Source organism: Hordeum vulgare, chromosome 6H (assembly GCF_904849725.1).
Source record: "Hordeum vulgare subsp. vulgare chromosome 6H, MorexV3_pseudomolecules_assembly, whole genome shotgun sequence".
NCBI lineage: Eukaryota > Viridiplantae > Streptophyta > Magnoliopsida > Poales > Poaceae > Hordeum > Hordeum vulgare.
The window spans coordinates 213,413,811-213,431,484 of NC_058523.1; positions in this window are offsets into that span (position 1 = coordinate 213,413,811).

The following is a 17,674-nucleotide window of genomic DNA, read 5'->3' on the forward strand; positions in this document are numbered from 1 at the left end:
TGTTGGGGTCTTGCTATTATTTAGGTAGTCTTCCCAGCGAAGCGGGTTTGCCGGGGCCTTGGGATCCTTCCCGGCAAGGAGGGCTTGCCGGGGCCTTGTGTCTAGAGCCCTTGCACTCCACGCCCCACTCAGTGATCGGATGGCGTGGCCTTGGTGGGTCTTGGATTGCCTTCCTGCTGCTCTTCCCGGTACACTGTTGTCGGGGGCGTTGCTGATGCTCATGCACAAGTCTAGGGCACAAGGGGCCCCGGTCTCTAGTGCACCGACAGTATTCAAGAAGGGTCTACCGAATATAATGGGACAAAAATCATCTTGTGGCGAACCAAGAATAAGAAAATCAGTAGGATATTTTATTTTCCCACACAAGACTTCAACATCTCTAACAATACCAATTGGTGAAATAGTTTCTCTATTAGAAAGCTTGCTGGTGAAATAAATTTCCTCTAATTCGGCTGGTGCAATATCATTCATAATTTCTTGGTATAGGGTAAAGGGAATTGCACTCACACTAGAACCCACATCACATAAGCCATGATAACAATGATCTCCTATTTTAACAGAAACAACACGCACGCCAACGATAGGCCTATGTTTACCCTTAGTATCAGGTCTAGCAACTCTAGCGGTTTCATCACAAAAGTGAATGACATGCCCATCAATATTATCAACCAAGACATCTTTAAGCATAGAAATATTAGGTTCTACTTTAAATTTCTCAGGAGGTATAGGTGTTCTAGCACAACTCTTACGAACCACAGTTAAAGCTTTAGCATGTTCCTTTATCCTAACAGGAAAGGGTAGTTTCTCAATCTAAGCAGTAGGAATAACAGGATCGGCATTATAAATAATAGTTTGTTCTTCAACTTTAATGGGTTCTACCACTTTAACTTCAATGGGAGGATAATATTTAAACCACTTCTCCTTGGGAAGATCAACATGAGTAGAAAAAGATTCACAAAATGAAGCTACTACCTCAGAGTCAAGTCCATCTTTAGTGCTAAAATCACGAAAAGAATCGGTGTCTATAAAGGATTTAACACAATCAAACTTAAGGCTTATACCTGACTCATTACCTCCGTCTAGTTCCCAATCTTCAGAGTTGCGTTTAATTCTTTCGAATAAGTCCCATTTGAATTCAATATCTTTCTTCATAAATGAAACAGCACAAGAAGTGTCGAGCATGGATTGATCATTACGAGAGAGCCGAGCATAAAAATTGTGAATAATAATTTCTCTCGGAAGCTCATGATTGCGGCATCAATATAACATTGACTTAAGCCTACCCCAATCTTGGGATATTCTTTCTCCTTCAAAAGGCCAAAAATTATAAATATAATTCCGATCACAATGAACCAGATGCATAGGATAAAACTTCTGATGAAATTCCAATTTCAATCAGTTGTAGTTCCATGATCCAATTTCATCACATAGCCTATACCATGTCAACACCTTTTCCTTCAAATATAAAGTAAAGACCTTATTCTTGACATTATCCTTGGGCAGACGTGCAAGCTTAAATAATCCACAAACTTCATCCACATAGATTAGGTGCAAATCGGGATGTAGTGTTCCATCTACTGCATAAGGATTAGCCAGCAGTTTTTCTATCATACCCGAAGGAATTTCATAATAAATATTTTCAGTAGGTGCAGCAGGTTGAGGACCATCTCTTTGTGCTTCTAGTCAGGGTGAAGATACTCTGAACAAGATCCTCAAAGGATTATTTTCCATAGTGACAAGTGACTGTAAATTTCAGCGCATCAAAGGCGCTTCACTCCCCGGCAACGGCGCCAGGAAAGGGTATTGATGACCCACAAGTATAGGGGATCTATCATAGTCCTTTCGATAAGTAAGAGTGTCAAACTCAACGAAGAGCAGAAGGAAATGACAAGCGGTTTTTAGTAAGGTGTTCTCTGCAAGCACTGAAATTATTGGTAACATATAGTTTTGTGATAAGGTAATTTGTAACGAGTAACAACTAACAATTGTAACAAAGGTGTAGAATTGTGGCCCAATCTTTTTTGTAGAAAAGGACAAGCCTGGAAAAACTCTTTATAAACAAAAGCGATACCGAGGACACATGGGAATTTATGTCAAGCTATATGCACATCCCCATTGAGGTAACATAGTGACTATTCCAAAATTCTCCGGTTTTATGTGATTCGAAAAAAGTTTGTCAAGGAGACTTGATCAACCTCATTGACGGATTTCTTTTGATGACCATGAGATGGATGAATCTAGGAGTCACAACCCTCTGTTCCGAACTTTTACTTTCAGTTGTTTAGAAGAAAAATGATAAATTTAGCTTTAGTTTTTCCTGTTTTCTCCTTTTTGCGTCCCTTAGAAAAGTGTCCCAAAAATAAAAGTTCTTCAAATGCCCTGAAAATCAAGTATGATTTTTTATGGAATTTTTGAAAAAATCTGAGACAAAGAGCTAGTCAGGGGGATGCACCAGTGGGCCACAAGCCCAAGAGGCGCGGGCACCCCCCCTCGCCACGCCTACCAAGCTTGTGGGCCCCACGTGGCCCCCCTCCACTTATTACAGCTCCCATCTCCTTCTCCTACCTCTAGAAAAAAATCATTCCACAACTCAAACCCGTGTTCTTGCTCTTCTTGCTGCGTTTTTCGATCTCCTTGTGCAAAGCCCCATTCACCAAACTGTTTTGGGGAAATTGTTCCTTGGGATGTGACTCCTCCATTGGTCCAATTAGTTTTTGCTCTAGTGCCTTGTTCGTTGCGTATTTTTGCTGCCTTGGTGCCACAGTTCTTGAGCTTTGCATGCTAATTTTAGTTGGTCCCAAGTAGTTTTGATGCATGATATGGCCTCTAGGCACTTGAAGGAGTAGTGGCTATGAGTTTTGTTGAGCCTTGTTCACTTTTCTCTTGAGTCACTAGAAATTTCAGAAAAGGAAGATGTCCGGGAGAAACTAGCATGGTGGTTCCTCAAGCAAAAGGGGTCCCCGTCTCGCGATTCGTGAGCCCGATCCTTACCAACCGAGGAACGCACAGGTACAACCATGTGAATGGCCTTCTGATGAATTCATGATTGATGCAGGTTTCAAAGACGAGTTTGATACATTTGTTCACAAGGCCGGGCTCGAAGAATTCATCTCCGATAAATATGAACAGTATACTACTCTCAATGCCTCTTTTGTTCGTAGATTCAAATTTTCAGTTGGCCGTGACGCATCCATACTATTCGATATGTATGACAAATCGTATAACATGGATTTAGAGGATTTCAATAGAATTCGCAAGATACCTGATTGGGGTAGTCTCAATGATCCTCCTAAGTCTTCGGTTAGAGATTTTATCTCTAGTATAACTGTTCGAGAAACTAGAGATATTACGCAGGCTACCATGGGGAGCATTCATTTTCCCGCCTTGCATTACTTTGCCCTCTTCATAGGTAGATGCATTAACGGCAATATTGAGCATTGTCACCTCTGCGCACCTGACCTTAGTATTCTTAAGAGTGCAGTAACGGGTGATAGAAGTTTCAACATGGGAGTTATAATCGGGAGGAGGCTAAATAATAATGCTAATGAAGGGGATTTCTTTGGTGGGATCTATGCCACTCGCGTAGCAAATTTTCTTGGAGTACCTATCCATGAAGGAGATTCCCCGCTCCATACAGCTTTCCTTGATCACGCCGCTATGACATGTTATCAGTTCCTTGAGAGGGATAATGAATCCCACCTATACCGGTTAATATTTAACCGACAACGTGTTTTCCATATTACTCTTCCTGCTCCTGCCTTCTTTGACTTTCAGGTAAAACGGATATATTACATAACCATAGGAGAGGTAGAGGAGTATGAGAGGGAGGCAAAGGCTGCTCGCCTCCATGAGCCAGCTATTCAGGCAGTAGCTGTCGCGCTCCCGTACAACCCCCATTATGATTATGGATATCGCTCGGACCAGCCATGGGAGTTGACCAACTTAGGCCAAAAGCCTAAGCTTGGGGGAGTACGTGTTTCTCACCGACTTTATATTCTTGCTCACACTTTCACTTTGATAGTCGTTGTTCACACCTTGCCAAAGTATCATCCATGCTAGTTTATTTCTTTTTCTCGCTTTCTTCTCGTGTGTTTGTTTAGATTGAGAAAACCCAAAAATATTTCTCGTTCTTCTTTTTCTTGTTGGGAGCTTTCCCGTGTGAATAGTTTTCTTTTTCTTTGGGTCAAGGTAGAAGACCATGGTTACAATGTTTAGTGTCTCTCGCATGCATATCTATTTATGTGTCAAAGAGCCATATTACTTTGTCTTCTCCTTTGTGTTTGCTTGCAGATTCCATCGTAGTCCAATGCACGAACACTCTTATTATTGTTCACATCATTCGGTCGTGCAAGTGAAAGGCAATAATGACGATATATGATGAAGTGAATGAGCCTGGAAAAGCTGGTATGAACTCGATCTATTTTGTTTTTGTAAATATGACTAGCTCATCGTTCCTAATTCAGCTTTATTGTGAGAGAAACATGTTTGCAATGACAACTTATAGATCATAGTTTCTGATGCCATGCTTAATTAGCTAGGAGCTTATAATGGTTTGTCTTGGAAGCCAACATGAATTTCAAGATGATTATGATGTAGTATGATAGGATGGTATCCTCCTTTGAATGATTCAAGTGGCTTGACTTGGCACATGTTCACGCATGTAGTTGAAACAAAATCAACATAGCCTCTATGATATTCATGTTTATGGTGATTTATGTCCTACTCGTGCTTGCACTCAATGTTGGTTAATTTCAATGCATATTGATAACCGTTGTCGCTCTCTAGTTGGTCGCTTTCCAATCTTTTGCTAGCCTTCACTTGTACTAAGCGGGAATACTGCTTGTGCATCCACTTCCATAAACCCAAAGTTGTTCCATATGAGTCCACCATACCTACCTATATGCGGTATCTACCTGTCGTTCCAAGTAAATTTGCATGTGCCACTCTCTAAACCTTCAAGTAATAATCTGTTTTGCATGCCCGAACCGCTCATGTGGTAACAAGGGGCGATCAGTATCTTCCATGCTAGGCGTGTTATCCTTGATATGTGTTTATTCACTATCACTCACGAGAAAGGGGCCGGTAATTGGAATGCCCAGTTACATGCTCAAATCGAAAAGATAATTGCAAACAAAACTCCCCCTGGATTGTTGTTGGTATGGACGGCACCCGAGGATTCGGCTAGTCGTGGAGTGTGACTGATCGGTGGTGGGGGAGTCAAAACTTTACTTTTCTGTTTGGGAACCGCCTATAGTATGTGTAGCATGGAAGATGGTGAAAACTCTTCGTCATTGCGTTGACAATGAAAGCACGCCACCCAAAATTATTTATCTCTGTCTTCAAAGCTTGAGCTCTCGCACCTCTCCAAATCAATGCTTCCCTCTGCGAAGGGCCTATCTATTTACATTTCTGTTGAGTCATCCTCTTCTTTCAAAAAGCACCAATTAGAGAGCACCTCCGTCATTTTTATGCTTTGCTATTAATTGTTATTGAGTATGGTTGTGACTGGATCTTCTTTGCCATGAATTACAATGTTCAGTCAGCCCTTGGTCTTTGAAGGTGCTCTGCATTTATGTTTTGCGGTCTCAGAAAGAGCTAGCGAGATACCACCTGTTCAAATTGTTTCATGATTGTTTTGATTGAAGTGTTGACGTTTGAAACTTATTATTATTGCTCGCTAGTTGATTATGACATTGATATGAGTACATCTTGAGACCTAAATGTCATTGCTTATGTGGTTAGCTTATGATCTTGTTGAAATCTGAAAATGACTTAGACATAATTACAACAACAAGATCAAACAGAGTTCGTAAAAGTTTTTCTTTTGTCTCTTTCAGTTTGTCAACTGAATTGCTTGAGGACAAGCAAGGCTTTAAGCTTGGGAGTTGATACGTCTCCATAGTATCTACTTTTCCAAACTCTTTGCCCTTGTTTTGAAATCCAATTTGCATGATTTGAATGGAACTAACCCGGACTAACGCTGTTTTCAGCAGAATTGCCATGGTGTTGGTTTTGCGCAGAAATAAAAGTTCTCGGAATGACCTGGAAATTTACGAGGATTTTTGTGGAATATATAAAAAATACTGGCGCAAGAATCAACCGGAGAAGTGGAGCGAGGAGCCCACCAGCCCAGGAGTCGCCCCCACCCCCCGGCCGTGCCTAGCAGGCCTGTGGGGCCCTCGGGGCTCCGCCGCCTCCAACTCCAGCTCTATTTAGTCCCTTTCGCCCAGAAAAAAATCAAGGAGAAGAGTTCATCGCGTTTTACGATACGGAGCCGCCGCCACCAACTGTTTTTCCTCTGGAGGGCAGAACTAGAGTCCGTTCTGGGCACCGGAGAGGGGGGATCGACGCCTTCGTCATCATCAACCATCCTTCATCGCCAATTCCATGATGATCTTCATCGTTCGTGAGTAATCTCATCGTAGACTTGTTGGACGGTGATGGGTTGGATGAGATCTATCATGTAATCGAGTTAGTTTTGATGGGGATTGATCCCTAGTATCCACTATGTTCTGAGATTGATGTTGCTACTACTTTGCTATGCTTAATGCTTGTCACTAGGGCCCGAGTGCCATGATTTCAGATCTGAACCTATTATGTTTTCATCAATATATGTGTGTTCTTGATCCTATCTTGCAAGTTGTAGTCACCTACTATGTGTTATGACCCGGCAACCCCGGAGTGACAATAGCCGGAACCACTCCCGGAGATGACCATAGTATGAGGAGTTCATGTATTCACTAAGTGCTAATGCTTTATTCCGGTTCTCTATTAAAAGGAGAACCTTAATATCCCGTAGTTTCCATTAGGACCCCGCTGCCATGGGATGGATGGACAATAGATGTCATGCAAGTTTGTTTCCATAAGCACGTATGACTATATACGGAATGCATGCCTACATTACATTGATGAACTGGAGCTAGTTACATATCTCCCCATGTTATAACTGTTGCATGATGAATGTCATCTGGCATAATTATCCATCACCGATCCAATGCTCACGAGTTTTTCCTACTGGTCCTTGCTATGCTACTGTTACCGCTACTCATGTCACTTCTGCTACTGCTACCGCCACTGCTGTCACTGCTGCTACTGTTGCCGTTGCTACTGTTGCTATCACACTACTTTTCTAGTGAAACTTTGTTGCAGATAGTAAGTCTTTCAGGTGTGGTTGAATTGACAACTCAACTGCTAATACTCTAGAATATTCTTTTGCTTCCCCTTGTGTCGAATCAACAAATTTGGGTTGAATACTCTACCCTCGAAAACTGTTGCGATCCCCTATACTTGTGGGTTATCAGAGAGCACTATTGTCATGCCTATGCATTGAGTATAGCTAATGTTGGATAAGAGTATGACTAGGATCTTTTCTATTCTTAATTATAATATTTAGTCATTGCTTGAATCTCACGAGTGCTCTGCATTTATGTTTTGCGGTCTCGGAAAGGGCTAGCGAGATACCATGTCACCATATTATATCTTATTATTTCTTGCTAGTTGGTTATATATTGCCATGATTGGATATGGTGCTTAAATTATTATCATGGATGTGTTTATCTATGATTTATGCTGAAAACTTGAACACTAGCTAGGCATATGTATAACGACGAGAACAAAAGAGTTTGTAAAGGTTTTCTTTATCACTTTCAATTTATCAACTGAAATGCTTGAGGACAAGAAATGAGTTAAGCTTGGGGGAGTTGATACGTATCCAACGTATCTACTTTTCCAAACACTTTTGCTCTAGTTTTGACCTCTAATTTGCATGATGTAAATGAAACTAACCCGGACTGACGCTGTTTTGAGCAGAACTACCTTGATGTTATTTTCGTGCAGAAATAGAAGTTCTCGAAATTGGACAAAACTTTTTGTGAATTATGTCTGGCATTTATAAGGAATTATAGAGCAAAGACGTATCAAGAAACGCTACTAGGGGGACACAAGCCAAGAGCCCCCCCCCCTCCGATCGTGCCCTGATTGCTTATGGGGCCCACATGGCTCTGATACGTCTCCAACGTATCTATAATTTTTGATGGTTCCATGCTATTATCTTGTCAAACTTTGGATGTTTTGTATGCCTTTTATATCTTTTTTGGGACTAACTTATTAACTCAGTGCCAAATGCCAGTTCCTATTTCTTCGTGTTTTTGACCCTTTTCAGAGGAGAATATTAAACGGAGTCCAAACGGAATAAAATCTCTGAAAAGATTTTTTTCCGAAACAGAAGGTACGCACGGGGCGTGAGAACCAAGGCACAGGCCACCAGGGGAGGCCACAAGCCCCCTAGGCGCGACCAGGGGGCGCGCCTAGCACGCTTGTGGGCCCCCTATGGCTCCTCTGCCCTACTTCTTCCGCCTATAAATCTCCGAAAAATCCAAAACCACGGGAGAGATCCACGAAAATACTTTTCCGCCGCCGCAAGCTTCTGTCTCCGCAAGATCCCATCTGGGGCACGTTCTGGTGCCCTGCCGGAGGGGGGGTTCGGATACAGAGGGCTTCTTCATCAACACCATTGCCTCTCCAATGATGCGTGAGTAGTTCACCATAGACCTTCGGGTGCATAGCTAATAGCTAGATGGCTTCTTCTCTCTCTTGGATCTTCAATACAAAGTTCTGCATGATCTTCATGGAGACCTATCCGATGTAATCTTCTTTTGCGGTGTGTTTGTCGAGATCCGATGAATTGTGGATTTATGATCAGATTATCTATGAATCTTATTTGAGTTTCTTATGATCTATTATATGCATGATTTCATATCCTTGTAATTCTCTTTGAGTTGTGAGTTTTGTTTGGCCAACTTGATCTATGATTCTTGCAATGGGAGAAGTGCTTGGTTTTGGGTTCATACCATGGGGTGACCTCACCCAGTGACAGAATGGGTAGCGAGGCACGCATCGTGTTGTTGCCATCAAGGGTAAAAAGATGGGGTTTATATCTATCGTATGAATTTATCCCTCTACATCATGTCATCTTGCTTAAGGCGTTACTCTGTTCGTCATGAACTCAATACACTAGATGCATGCTGGATAGCGGTCGATGTGTGGAGTAATAGTAGTAGATGCAGACAGTATCCGTCTACTTGTCTCGGACGTGATGCCTATATGTATGATCATTGCCTTAGATATCGTCATGACTTTGCGCGGTTCTATCAATTGCTTGACAGTAATTCGTTCACCCACCGTAATACTTGCTATCTTGAGAGAAGCCTCTAGTGAACACTATGGCCCCCGGGTCTACTTCACATCATATTTTCAGTCTTACACTTTTACTTCGTTGCACTTTCCGCCTTCAGATCTCACCTTGCAATCAATCGTGAAGGGATTGACAACCCCTTTGTAGCGTTGGGTACAAGTTTGCTGTTTTTGCACAGGTACATCTGTGCTTCATCTTGATACTCCTACAGGATTGATACATTGGTTCTCAAACTGAGAGAAATACTTACTGCTCCTGTGCTACACCACCCTTTCCTCTTCAAGGGAAAAAACCAACGCAAGCTCAAGAGGTAGCAAGAAGAATTTCTGGCACCGTTGCCGGGGAGGATCAAGTCAAGAATAATCTCCCGTCAACGTGTCAATCTCTGGCACCGGGGATTATTGACAAAAATATTTGCCTTTTTCATTCGCCCTTTTCTTTCGCTTGCTTTCTGTTCGCTTGTGTGCTTGTCTGCTTGCTGAAGTCACCATGACTGAAAACACCAAACTTTGAGACTTCTCGAATACTAATAATAATGATTTTATTAGTACTCCGATTTCTCCCTCCACTAGTGCGGAATCATATGAAATCAATGCTGCTTTGCTGAATCTTCTTATGAAAGAGCAATTCTCCGGCCTTCCTAGTGAAGATGTCGCATCCCATCTTAATACCTTCATTGAGCTTTGCGATATGGAAAAGAAGAAAGATGTGGATAATGATGTGATTAAATTGAAGCTATTTCCGTTCTCATTGCGAGATCGAGCAAAAACTTGGTTTTCATCTTTGCCCAAAAATAGTATTGATTCTTGGAACAAGTGCAAAGATGCTTATATATCCAAGTATTTTCCGCCGGCTAAGATTATCTCTCTCCGTAATGATATCATGAATTTTAAGCAACTTGATCATGAACATGTTGCACAATCTTTGGAGAGAATGAAATTGATGATTAGAAATTGTCCCGCTCATGGCTTGAGTCTTTGGATGATTATACAAATCTTTTACGCTGGTTTGAATTTTTCTTCTAGAAATATCTTGGACTCCGCCTCCGGTGGAACCTTCATGGAAATCACATTAGGAGAAGCCACAAAACTCCTAGACAATATCATGACAAACTATTCTCAGTGGCACACTGAAAGGTCACCTACTAGTAAAAAGGTACACGTTATAGAAGAAATTAACTCGTTGAGTGCTAAGATGGATGAGTTAATGAAATTGGTTGCTACTAAAGGTGCTCCTTTAGATCCAAATGATATTCCCTTGTCTTCCTTGATTGAGAGTAGCAATGAGAGCTTGGACATTAATTTTGTTGGTAGGAATAATTTTGGCAACAACAATGCTTTTAGAGGAAACTATATTCCTAGGCCTTTTCCTAGTAATCCCTCTAATAACTTTGGCAACTCCTACAACAATGCTCATGGAAATTACAATAAATTACCCTCTGATCTAGAGAGTAATATTAAACAGTTTATCAACTCGCAATAGATTTTCAATGCGTCCATAGAAGAAAAACTACTCAAAATTGATGATTTGGCTAGGAGCGTTGATAGAATGTCTAATGATATTGATGCATTAAAAGTTAGATGTGCTCCTCCCAAGATCAATATGGATGAAACTTTGAAAGCTATGCGTGTTTCCATGAATGAGAGTAAAGAAAGAACCGCCCAAATTCGTGCTAGACATGAATGACTTAAAAAGGTGTGTTCTCGTGATGAGAATCACGAAGATCTTAAGTGCTTGGTGTGACTCCCATTGAATCCTTGTTTTATAGTGTCAAACCTAATGATGATGGGGCTGGATATGAATCCACCTTTATTGAAAAACACCCCAATGATTCGGAGTCTATCTATCTTGGTGCTAAAAGCATTGAAATTGGAGTAGAGGATATCAAAACTTTGAGTAGTAATGAAACTACTACTTTGGATTTCAAGGAATTCAATTATGATAGTTGCTCTTTGATTGAATGTATTTCCTTGATGCAATCCATGCTAAACTCTCCACACGCTTATAGCCAAGACAAGGCCTTTACCAATCATATCGTCGATGCTATGATAAAATCTCTTGAAGAGAAACTTGAATTGGAAGTTTCTATTCCTAGAAAACTTCATGATGAGTGGGAACCTACTATCAAAATCAAGATCAAAAACTATGAATGCAATGCTTTGTGTGATTTGGGTGCTAGTGTTTCCGCGATTCCAAAGTCTTTATGTGATGTTCTAGGCTTTAATGAGATTGACGAGTGCTCTCTTAATTTGCATCTTGCGGATTCTACTGTTAAGAAACCCATGGGAAGGATCAATGATGTTCTTATTATTGCAAATAGGAACTATGTATCCGTGTATTTCATTGTGCTTGATATTGATTGCAATCCTACATGTCCTATCATTCTTGATAGACCTTTCCTAAGGACTATTGGTGCTATCATCGATATGAAGGAAGGGAATATTAGATTTAAATCTCCTTTAAAGAAGGGCATGGAGCATTTTCCTAGAAATAAAATAATATTGCCTTATGAATCCATGATGAGGGCTACTTATGGTTTGAGCACCAAAGACGACGATACGTGATTCTATCACCTTATGCCTAGCTAAGGGCGTTAAACAATAGCGCTTGTTGGGAGGCAACCCAATGAACTTATCTTTGCTTTTTTTTATTTCTCTTTTGTTGCGTCCATACCATCATAATTATGTTATGATTGTGTCTTTTGTGTTTCTTTTTGTGTTTGAGCCAAGTAAAACCTTTATGACTAGTTTGGTGATGGTTGTTTGATCCTGCTGGAAAAAGACAGAAACTTTTCGCTCACGAAATTATTTTTCATTTTTATCCAGAAAGAGCTTTTGAGTTGATTCTTTTTTCTGCTGGTTGATATGCCAATTGCCCAAACTTTCGTAATTGTTCAGAATTTTTGAGATACCAGAAGTATACGAAGTATACAGATTGCTACAGACTGGTCTGTTTTTGATAGATTCTGTTTCTGTTGTGTTGGTTGCTTCTTTTGATGAAACTATGGATAGTATCGGGGGATATTATCCATGAAAAAGTGAGAATACAGTAAGCTAACACCAATATAAATAGAAATCAAGTTTGCTACAGTACCTAAGAGGTGGTAGTTTGTTTTCTTGTGCTAATGATATCACGAGTTTCTGTTTAAGTTTTGTGTTGTGAAGTTTTCAAGTTTTGGATGATGTTCTCATGGACAAAGGAATAAAGAGTGGAAAGATCTCAAGCTATGGGATGCCCAAGGCATCCCAAGCCAAATTCAAGGACACCAAAAAGCCTAAGCTTGGGGATGCCCCAGGAAGGCATCCCCTCTTTCGTCTTCAATCCATCGGTAACATTACTTGGAGCTATATTTTTATTCACCACATGATATGTGTTTTGCTTGGAGCGTCTTGTATCATAGGAGAATTTTATTTTTGTTGTGTCACAATCATCCTTGCTGCACACCTTTTGAGAGAGACATGCACTCATCGTTTGCTAGAATACTCATTGAGCTTCGCTTATATCTTTTGAGTTAGGCAATTTAGCTCACATGTGCTTCACTTATATCTTTTGAGCTAGATAACTTTGCTCTAAGTGCTTCACTTAGATCTTTTAGAGCACGGCGGTGTTATATTTTGGAGAAATAAGAACTCTCGATCTGCACTTATATCTTTTTGAGAGTGATCTCTCTAAGTAACTTGGTAGTTGGCTTGTGTTATGAAAGTAATCCCAAAGGTGATAGGCACCCAAAGAGGATGCAATAAAACTTCCATATTCATCTGCGTTGATTAGAAAGAGAAGTTTGATTCCTCTCACTTAGTTTTGAGACATGGATTTGGTAATATTAAGAGTTATGTTAGTAGAGTGTTGTGAATCTAGAAATACTTGTGTTGAAGTTAGTGATTCCCGTAACATGCACGTATGGTGAACCGCTATGTTAGGAAGTCGGAGCATAATTGATCAATTGATTGTCATCCTTTGTGTTGCTGTCGGGATCATGCGATGGTTAACACCTACCAACCCTTCCCCTAGGAGTATGCGTTTAGCACTTTGTTTCGATTACTAATAAAAACTTTTGCAATAGGTATGTGAGTTCTTCATGACTAATGTGAGTCCATGGTATAGATGCACTTTCACCTTCCACCATTGCTAGCCTCTCTAGTGCCGCGCAACTTTCGCCGGTGCACAAACCCACCATATGCCTTCCTCAAAACATCCACCATACCTACCTACTATGGCATTTTCATAGCCATTCCGAGATATATTGCCATGCAACTCCCACCGTTCCGTCTCATGACATGTGTCGTCACTTTCATATTGCCGTTACATGATCGTAAGATAGCTAGCGATATGTTTTCAACGTCATACGCCAAGCTAGATCGTTGCACATCCCGGTACTCTGCCGGAGGCATTTCCTATAGAGTCATCATTGCTCTAAGTATTGAGCTGTGAGTAACTTAAAGTGTGATGGTAACCATTATTAGAGCATTGTCCCTTGTGAGGAAATAAAAAAAAAAGGCCAAAGTTGCCCACACAAAAAAAAAGATATGGAAAGAGGCCAAAGAGCCCAAACAAAAAAAAGAGAGAAAAAGAGAGAAGGGACAATGCTACTGTCTTTTGCACACTTGTGCTTCATAATAGCACCATGTTCTTCATGATTGAGAGTGTCTTGTTTTGTCACCACCATATGCTAGTGGGAATCTTCATTATATAACTTGGCTTGTATATTCCAATAATGGGCTTCCTCAAAATTGCCCTAGGTCTTCGTGAGCAAGCAAATTGGATGCACACCCACTAGTTCTCCTTTTGAGTTTTCACATACTTATAGCTCTAAGCGCATCCATTGCATGGTAATCCCTACTCTTTCACATTGATATCTATTGATGGGCATCTCCATAGCCCTTTGATACGCCGAGTCGATGTGACCATCTCCTCCTTTTTGTCTCACAACCTCCACCACACTCTATTCCACCTATAGTGCTATATCCATGGCTCACGCTCATGTATTGCGTGAGAGTTGAAAAAGGTTTGAGAAAGTAAGAGTGTGAAAACAATTACTTGGCCAATACCGGGGTTGTGCATGATTTAAATTAGTTGTGTGGGGATGATGGAGCATAGCCAGACTATATGATTTTATAGGGATAATTTTCTTTGGCCTTGTTATTTCGAAAGTTCATGATTACCTTGCTAGTTTGCTTGAAGCATTATTGTTTTCATGTCAATAGCAAATTATTGTTTTGAATCTTACGGATCTGAACATTCATGTCACATGAAAGAGGTTACAAAGGACAAATATGCTAGGTAGCATTCCACATCAAAAATTCAGTCTTTATCACTTCCCTACTCAAGGACGAGCAGGAGTTAAGCTTGGGGATGCTTGATACGTCTCCAACGTATCTATAATTTTTGATGGTTCCATGCTATTATCTTGTCAAACTTTGGATGTTTTGTATGCCTTTTATATCTTTTTTGGGACTAACTTATTAACTCAGTGCCAAGTGCCAGTTCCTGTTTTTCCGTGTTTTTAACCCTTTTCAGAGGAGAATATTAAACGGAGTCCAAACGGAATAAAACCTTCGAAAAGATTTTTCCCGGAACAGAAGATACGCAGGGGGCGTGAGAAACAAGGCAGAGGCCACCAGGGGAGGCCACAAGCCCCCTAGGCGAGGCTAGGGGCCTGCGCCTAGCAGGCTTGTGGGCCCCCTGTGGATCCTCTGCCCTACTTCTTCCGCCTATAAATCCCCAAAAAATCCAAAACCACGGGAGAGATCCACGAAAATACTATTCCACCGCCGCAAGCTTCTGTTTCCTCAAGATCCCATCTGGGGCATGTTCTGGTGCCCTGCCGGAGGGGGGATTCAGATACGGAGGGCTTCTTCATCAACGCCATTGCCTCTCCGATGATGCGTGAGTAGTTCACCATAGACCTTCGGGTCCATAGCTAGTAGCTAGATGGCTTCTTCTCTCTCTTGGATCTTCAATACAAAGTTCTCCATGATCTTCATGGAGATCTATCCGATGTAATCTTCTTTTGCGGTGTGTTTGTCGAGATTCGATGAATTGTGGATTTATGATCAGATTATCTATGAATCTTATTTGAGTTTCTTCTGATCTCTTATATGCATGACTTCATATCCTTGTAATTCTCTTGCGGTGACCTCACCCAGTGACAGAAGGGGTAGCGAGGCACGCATGGTATTGTTGCCATCAAGGGTAAAAAGATGGGGTTTATATCTATTGCATGAATTTATCACTCCACATCATGTCATCTTGCTTAAGGCGTTACTCTGTTCGTCATGAACTCAATACACTAGATGCATGCTAGATAGCGGTCAATGTGTGGAGTAATAGTAGTAGATGCACACAGTATCGGTCTACTTGTCTCGGACGTGATGCCTATATGTATGATCATTGCCTTAGATATGTTCATGACTTTGCGCGGTTCTATCAATTGCTCGACAGTAATTCGTTCACCCACCGTAATATTTGCTATCTTGATAGAAGCCTCTAGTGAACACTATGGCCCCCGGGTCTATTTCACATCATATTTTCAGTCTTACAGTTTTACTTCTTTGCACTTTCCGCCTTCAGATCTCACCTTGCAATCAATCGTGAAGGGATTGACAACCCCTTTGTAGCGTTGGGTGCAAGTTTGCTGTTTTTGCGCACGCACATCGGTGCTTCATCTTGATACTCCTACTGGATTGATACCTTGGTTCTCAAACTGAGGGAAATACTTACTACTACTGTGCTGCATCACCCTTTCCTCTTCAAGGGAAAAAACCAACGCAAGCTCAAGAGGTAGAAGGCTCCTCCAGCCCTAATTCCAGACCTATAAAATAACATCTTCGGAGAAAAATAGAAGAGAAGTTTTCATCGCGTTTCACGAGACGGAGCCATGGCCACCTCCTGTTCTTCCTCCAGAGGGCTGATCTGGAGTCCGTTTGGAGCTCCGGAGAGGGGGATTCGTTGTCGTGATCATCACCAACCTTTCTTCATCAACACCGCCATGATGCTCACCACCGAGAGTGAGTAATTCCTTTATAGGCTTGCTGGATAGTGGTGGGATTGGATGAGATTGATCATGTAATCGAGTTAAGTTTGATATGGCTTGATCCCTGGTATCCACTATGTTTTGAGATTGATCTATGACTTTGCTATGCTTAATGCTTGTCAATCTGGCCCGAGTGTCATGATTTCAGATCTGAACCTATTATGTTTTCATGAATATGAGAGTGATTTGGATCCTATCTTGCAAGGTGTAGTTACCTATTACGTGTTTTCATCCGCATACCCCCAAGGTGACAATGATTGGGATTCTTTCCGATGATTGTCGTAGTTTGAGAAGTTCATGTATTCGCCATGTGTTAATGCTTTGTTCCAGTTCTCTATTAAAAGGAGGCTTTAATATCCCTTAGTTTCCAATAGGACCCGCTGCCACGGGGGGTAGGACAAAATATGTCATGCAAGTCTTATCGCAAGCATGTATGACTATATACGGAATATATATGTCTACATTACATTGATGAATTGGAGCTAGTTCTGTGTCACCCTAGTGTGTAACAGTTATAAGATCAATGTCATCTAAATCATTATCCATCACTGGTCCACGTGCCTACGCTTTACATATACTGAATCTTGTTAAGTTACTACTATGTTGTTGCTGTCACACCTGCTACTCAATTGCTACTCTTACTACTGTTACCAAAATTGCTCCTATCATTGTTACGATTACTACTATCATTTGATGTGGTACTAAATCCTTGCTGCAGAGAGATATCCGAGGTGCGGTTGAATTGACAACTCAATTGTTACAGCCAATAAATATTCTTTGGCTCCCCTTGTGTCAAATCAATAAATTAGGGTAAAATACTACCCGTGAAGACTATCGCGATCCTCTATACTTGTGTGTTATCACTCTTATTACCACGTGGACCAAATAAGATGATCCCATGGGAGTATATGAGCCACTTGTGTGAATTCGCAACCCAGGCGATGAATGGCGTCCTCGGAGGCTTTACACAAACGTGTGAGCCCCCAAAGGGCGCGCGAGGAGCGTGAGGGGAGTAACGAGATTCTGGGCATACTACCATACATACCCTTGATGTAGGTGGGACAACATACCACTCATCTTCATTGCCAGGAACATAATGGATACCAGCTTCAATAGCATGACCCATGACGCCTTGCTCATCGATGCCATCACCCCCACATAATGGATACCAGCTTCAATAGCATGACCCATGACGCCTTGATCAAGGAAATCATGTGGGGCTTTGTGCCTGGATGCATATGCATACAGATGTGCACATATGTGGACATGCATGCAGATGAGGGCATGTATAATGGAGGCAGCAGCAAGTGTTGCTGCCGTACATCCATGTAGGCTTGGAGACCCAAGGCTATCGTTCATATTGATTAATGCCCAACCCACATGCTGCCTCACATGTGCCTACATGCGTCGTTCCTTTCTTTCCCAGACGGTCACACCTTTCTTTACTT